The following is a 6,945-nucleotide window of genomic DNA, read 5'->3' as shown; positions in this document are numbered from 1 at the left end:
ACCGTCAGCTTGTGATTGTAGTGTGGGTTCTTCCAGCTGCTGATGTAGACAGTTCAAGTATGGTTCTTCACATGCATTACAAAAGCAGAGATGAGCTGGCTATAGCAGGACCACTACTGGCTTGGGGGTGCAGAAGCACTGGTAGACCCCAGCTTGGACTGGGAACCGTGAGCAGTGCCATATAGGTGCCATGTCTTGGAGCTGTTTTATGCTGAGGGGTGTCTGCATGGGCCCTGCAGGGCTCAGCATCCGAACAAAACTGGAGCAGGGCTTGGGAACAAGCAGGAGTTGCAGGGAGTTCGTTAATGGCACTGTATCCTCTGAGAAGGCCAGTGGGTGTTTGTTTTTCTTCCTGATACTCATTCAAGCAGTGCAGAGTCATCTGTAGGTACGGGTAATTCTGTAATTAATTTAGGCTAGAGATTAGATATGAGAGGACACAAGTGCACAGCACAGTTGGACAGTCAACTGAAGTACCAGGAATTACAAAGGAACAGCTAACTATACTTCACAAAAATGGAGAATTAGTCAGGTAGCCCTGACTGCTAGAATAGTCAGAATAGTCAGGAGAGTCTGTGGATGCCACCTCCCTGGAAGCATTCAAGGCCAGGCTGGAGATGGGGCTTCGAGCAACCTGGGCTGGTGTGAGGTGGCCCTGCCCGTAGGAAGGAAAAAAAGAACCATTTCCATAAGAGCAGTAGCACTGCATCAGTACAAAAAGGAAAAGAAATGAATTGAAACCCTTTTGTGGAAGCAGCAAAACACTGTTAGGGATCGACATTTTCAAGCTTTCAAGCCGGGAAAAAGGCATCAGCACTATTTTCGCTAGGGTGCGCTCAAAGGACGTGGCTTTCATTCCTGGCAGCCGTGACTAGCAAACAAGTGCGTGATTAACTCGAGAGGGTTAAAGTGGTGATGAAAGCGTGTTATTTTGTGGCTGTTCATTATGATACGTTTATCATGACTCCCGTTTTGTGTTGCTGGAGAGAAAATCCAGCATGAGCTTAGACCAGAAATGCTGAGTTCTACTCCTGTTTTTTTGCTGGATTTCCCTGAAATGTTACCAAGGGTATTTTATTTCACCTCAGTCACAGTTTAGCATTCAGAGGGACATTCAGAGGGTATTTCTTTTATTTTCTCTGGGTTTATTTTTACAGTTTTCTGACTTAAAAGCTTTCTGTTGTCCTAACACGTTTACAAATTGCTTAAAGATTGCAGCTGTTTTAATTGCTCAAACTGTCATTCCATTTGTCACCTGCACAGCTAGAAAAGCCAAAGCTGTGTCTCCTTACTGTCACACAGATTATTTAAGGGTGACTGGGAGTAGTCAGAATGGATTCACAAAGGGGAAATAATGCTTGCCTAATGTGATGGCCTTCTGCAACAGATCAGTGGAAGAAGCAAGGACTGTGGATGTTATTTCAACTTCGGGGAGCCGTTTGGTGCTGTCTTCCACAACATCTTTGCAGGTGAACTAATGAAGTGCAGATGAGTATGAAGAGTGGTCTCCAAGGTGTGAGATCCCCAGTCAACACATGGAGACCACTGCAGTGCTCAGTGCTTGGTTTCAGTGCCTGCTGGCAGCTATTGCATTCCCACGTGTTGGGAGCAGGAAATCCTTTTTCTCCCATTAGCCTGCATGCTTTTGGAGGGGCTGATGCTTTCCAATAAGAGGAGACAGAAGGGCAGAGCTTTCAGCATGGCTATGATTTTACTTCCCTGCCTCCGTGGGTTGGAAATGGGGAGCTGGTCCTGACCAAGGAAGAGTTAATTCCCTGTCTCAAAACTCAGAAACAGAAGACAGTCCCATCTTTTTGGAGGAAAATCATTAGCATGTTCAGAAGGAGGGGAAAGAAGTGGCTAAGAGGGTACCCTGCTGGTACTTTGCACACTCATTTGAGTCTACATTTTTCACCGCTTCCACATAGAGCTGTTTTCTTGAGATGGTCACCATTTGCTTCGTTTTGGAAATGCCAGGGGTGGAGAACCATTCTCCCCAGTTCTGGTAAGCACAGTGTGGCAGTGCAGCACCACACCATGGCTTGGGGAAGGGGATTTTCCAGTCACACTGCATTTGTTGTGATCATTTAGATCTTTAGATTCTGTACTCCAAAAGTTCCAACTTCTGGTGGTGTCGCAAGAGGGAATTCTAAATCTGTTTAACAGATGAAACTTCACTAGGCTGGCGAAAGACTGTGTGCATAGCTCAGAAACTGGTACACACTTTAACACAGCGTTAAGGCAGTTCTGAGGAACTGGATCTGCAGTCTTTTTGGTTTGTCAGTGCGGAGGTTTTTTTGCTGTTCTGGGGAAATGTGACAATCCCAGTGCATCTTGGCTGAGCTGCCTGATGAGGTGTGCAGGCAGCTGGAGAGGTGAGAAATGTTGAACCTGAGTCACAACCTTTTCCTTTAGCATTTGTTAGCCTCCCTGTCATTCTGTTAAAGACTCATTTGACTTACAAACTCCGGTGAAGAATTCTTGCTAGCTGCCATCTAGAAACACAGCAGACGAGACTGATGAACTGTGCTGAGGAACACAAAACGCAGCTGCTGTTTCATGACTGTGTTCAAAATAGATGAATGACACCAAAGCTTTGCCCCGAGGTCATATCATTTCATATTCCTAATAATTTAAAATGTGCAACTGCGTAATGCAAGTATGTAAATGTAAAAAATAATTTCACTGCCTGTCTTGATGGATGTCGAGATTGGGATGTTTGTTTTGGCTCTGAAGTTACAGAAGCTTTTTTGTATACAGCTTCTCAAGGAAAATAAAAATCTTACACAAGTTGTGGTATCTTCTGACTGCTCCTCAGTCTTCAGTCTGTTTATTTTCGCAAAATGTATTCAGAAGTGGGAATGTTTTATTTGCATTTATAGATGGAAGAGGAGATCTGTGGTGGGTAGGGTGTAGATTTTTAAGCATAATTTTACATGTAGTTGTGTATTTGTTTATTTGCACACCCTTTATGAAAATGAGCCATGGAAATAAATCCATCATAGCTTTTAATATGCAATTACAGTCGCACAGGAAGTCTGTGATGGAATGAGTGCTTGGACAAACACCCCTTGCTGGAATGAGACAGTGGCCTGCTTGTCCCCTAGATTTCAGTATGGTTCTCAAACCTGCTCTTGTTTTGGCAGATTAATAACAGAGAGAAGCTTTTGTGTATAATGATCTACAGAAGAAGGAAAAAGATGCGATCTGACTTCTCAGTGCTTTGGGTTAGATTTGTGTGAGACTTTTCTATCTGTTAATCTGGGGATGAAATGCTTTCTGCTGTTCCTTCCCCAGTCACTTAGGTGTGAGAGGTACTTGCGTTCGTGTTTAATGTCTTGCTGTTGGAGCAACATGGTCCGTGGTGTGGATGGGAAGCGTCTGTGAATCTGTCCTCATTGGAAGAAAGCTTGCCACAGATAGGCATGCTTTCTATTCTAAATTGTCACTCCATCTTACTGTCATCTTCTGATTTTGTTTAGATAAGAAAGTACGCACTGATCCAAAAAGAAAGCAATGAGCAGGTTAAAGATAATGTCAAATTTTACTCTTTGCTCCAGTATAGATGCAATTGTTTATAACTACGTGAGACCATTTCAGCAAGAGATTAGGAAGACCAATGTCAGGAATTTCCAATCTTGGTAGATAAGTTCATTTTCTGAAAGGTGAGAAGTTTCAAATCCCTGGTCCAAATTAGCAGAGCAAGGAGCTGGATTTAAAAATCTTCTCACACTGAAGCTTTTGTGTGAATGTGTTTCCTTTGGTTCCTCATGGAGCAGGGTTTTCTTGCATTTTTCCATGAACATGCTGTTAGTGAGGCAGGTGCTCCTGTGTGACCGCTGGGAGGCTTGGGACTCACCAGGCAAAACAGGAGTCCTGGTCACCAACTGCACCCAGACTCGGACCTATGTGGCTGCTCACCTTCCTGCCCGAGCCTAACCTGAGCTCTTCCATCCCTGCTGATATGGCTGTGTCAGCCAGGTTTCAACCAAGCAGTCAGCATCTAATGCAACCAGTTCAACTTCACTTGAGCACTCAAGCAAGGACTTTGTTCCTATTTAAGTGGCTGCCAAGCAGGCTAGCGATTCATCTGACTAATGGTGTCTTGTGGCATGGCATGGCAGGGGAGGGAGATGCTGTCAGAAGGCCTCAGAAATTTGAGTGCAGCCTGGATTCTCTACCTGAAAGCAACTTCAAGGCAAATGTGTGATGAACCAAGGCTGTTTGGGCCACCACAATTCAGCATATCAAGTTTTAAAGGCTGCCAGCAAAACCGATGCTCTGCTTCAGTCATTTTTAAAGAAAAGAGGGAGATCCTAATTAAAAGATGATGCACTGTTTTTTTGGCATGTGGGGAAATACTGTCCTAACATTTTGCTGGGGCTGGAAACAGTTTATGAATCCAGTCATCACAGAAACCACAAAACATAACCCATGGACACAGATAAGCAAGATGCAATGTGGCAGATGAAACAGCTGACTTTCCCAGTAAGGCCTTTCATGCCAATAATACGTTTTGAGTATTTCACCTCACTTTTCCTGTGAGGTCAGGAGCGATCCTCACATTTTAGTGAATGATATCATGAAGTTTGTGTGTTGGCAAAGCTTCTTGTGCCAATAAATACAGATACTGCATTGCGAGTATACTGCAGTGGGGATTGATAATGGCTGCAAACAGATTGCTGTCAGTGTAAGTATGCCCACACAATAATTACAGCCCAGCGTGTTCATTGATAACAGCCATGTTTTACAACCTGCCTGCACAGACTGTTTAACAAACAAACAAACAAACAGATCTGTACAATCTCACGCACGCTTGAAAATGATTTGCAGCTTTAAAAATTTGATCAAATGCACTAAAACAACTCTTGGGACGTAACACCTGAAGCAGTAATTCAGCGCTGTCTGGCACAAGAGCCTTTGTGCAGGAGTTTTAGTTTCAGGTTTTGGAAAGTGCCTCAGAAGTCCAGGGGTGGAGGAGCAAGTTGGACATGTTGGTGACTTATAACACAGCTATTAAAATGTGTTCTTCAAATAAAACATTTTGATGTAGAAACTCAGAGAAATGGATGAGACCGAGGACCAATGTTTTTTGGAAACACTGCATGTGTTTGCCTGAAAGACTATTTTTAAAGAACGCTACAGTTTTCTTGGAAATTGAAAAGGAAAGGTATGTTGTGGTTGCTCTCCATCTTTCATTTAACGCTTTTTTGGCTTATTTCTTCTGTCTGTATTGTAAAGCCCATTTTTGCCTTGTTTATCCAAGTCACCAGAGAGGGGTGCTAAGTAACTGCTGGAAAGGCTGGAGCCGTGTCCTGCTGTAAGCCCAAAATTACGTTTGGGTGTAAAAACAAACCCACAGGCAAAGAAAAGCTGAGAAAGTCCCACTTCATACAGCCAAAATTAAAGGACTGTCCAGAATTTACTCTCCAGAAACAACTGGGACGGAAAATCCTCAGGCAACTGAAATATGTTTAAGCGCAGAGTTGCGCCAGGTTTCAGCCCCAGGAGTTGTGAAAGGCTGCCTTATGAGGCTTTCAGTTCAAGAAACCCGGCACGGAGCCACCAGAGGAGGGAAGGTGGGGGCTGCTGGGGCAGGTGTGCTGTGGGGGTGATCAGGATCCTGGCCTTCCAGCACAAGGAATTTTGTACAGCGTATTTCAAAGCTTGGGTCTTCAAGAGGGAAGACTTGAGATTTTTCCATCTAGTGTTAGCTGTCAAATAAGTGAGTTGTTTTTCTCAGACCAGATTACTGTGTATTTTCATGCAGTGCACCGTCTATTTTCTTTTAATACTAGACATAACTGCACATCCTTCCTTTTCCAGCTTAGCTACTTGCTCAGTAACTGTTCTTGTGACGATTCTCAGTCTCAAAAGCTGAAAATGTGCTTTACCTAAGCGCAAAGGAATGCTCTTTGGTAATATGTTCACTGGTTTACATCATAAAAACATTCCTCAAAGTAAAAACTGCACAGCTGATGTCTCTGTCCTCTTGCATTTGCGGCTGACACCAGAGTGGGAAGATGTGCTCTGGCAGGCGCTGCGCAGTGTTCTTTACCTTAAGGCCAGGTGTGAAAGGTGGAGATTAGAGGTGTGGATAGATCCACGTAAGACAACACATACGTCAGAAGACTTTCGAAGTCCTGTATTAATATTTTCCTGTGCTCACTTGTGTTGCTGACACCTCCTGGTTCCATAATGGCTCCAAGCACAGCTTGCTAGTCCTTATGAAGAGTAACGAGACATCAGCTGGACATCTCCTGGGCTTTGTGCCAGCACACACTCCTATGGGACCAGTCAGTGGTTACACACCCTGCAGAAATCCTGGGGACAAAACAGCAGGTCTCCTGCCTTACAGCCACAGCTGCAGGGCTGTGTCTACACTCATGCTGATGAACAGCCAGCTCAGACCCAGGCAGGGTCCTGCAGGAGAGGGTGGTGCCATGGGGGCCCGTTGTATCAGAATCATACCATCACAGCATGATTTGGGTTGCAAGGGACCTCACAGCCCTGCAATGATCAGGACTGCCCCCCACTTGCTCAGGCTGCCCAGGGCCCCATCCAACCTGGCCTTCAGCACCTGCAGGGATGGGGTACCACAGCTTCTCTGAGCAACGTATTCTGTTGAAAATATAAGAAATGCTTTAATAAACACAGGTCAATATTGTAGCAGATTCACTTCAGGAAACCTGAAGTAAAAAACAAGTTAAACTCACTAGGAGATTTAAGTGAGACATTAAAGAGATGTGTCCAGAATAACGCATTGGATTTGCTGTAACTATATGAACCCAGTGAGGGGGTTCATGCAGAAGTGCAGGCACAGGCAATGCCCTCAGTGGTGAGGAGGGGCAGGCACCAGGGGTTTGTATATTCTTCTTATCCCGGCTGGGAGCATGGAGAGGCAATGCCTTAAATCAAGCAGAAAGCAGGCTGGTTTTACATCCC

Source organism: Tympanuchus pallidicinctus, unplaced genomic scaffold, assembly GCF_026119805.1.
Source record: "Tympanuchus pallidicinctus isolate F22 unplaced genomic scaffold, pur_lepc_1.0 scaffold6, whole genome shotgun sequence".
Classification (NCBI taxonomy): Eukaryota; Metazoa; Chordata; class Aves; order Galliformes; family Phasianidae; genus Tympanuchus; species Tympanuchus pallidicinctus.
Note: the sequence above shows the minus strand (reverse complement) of the source record.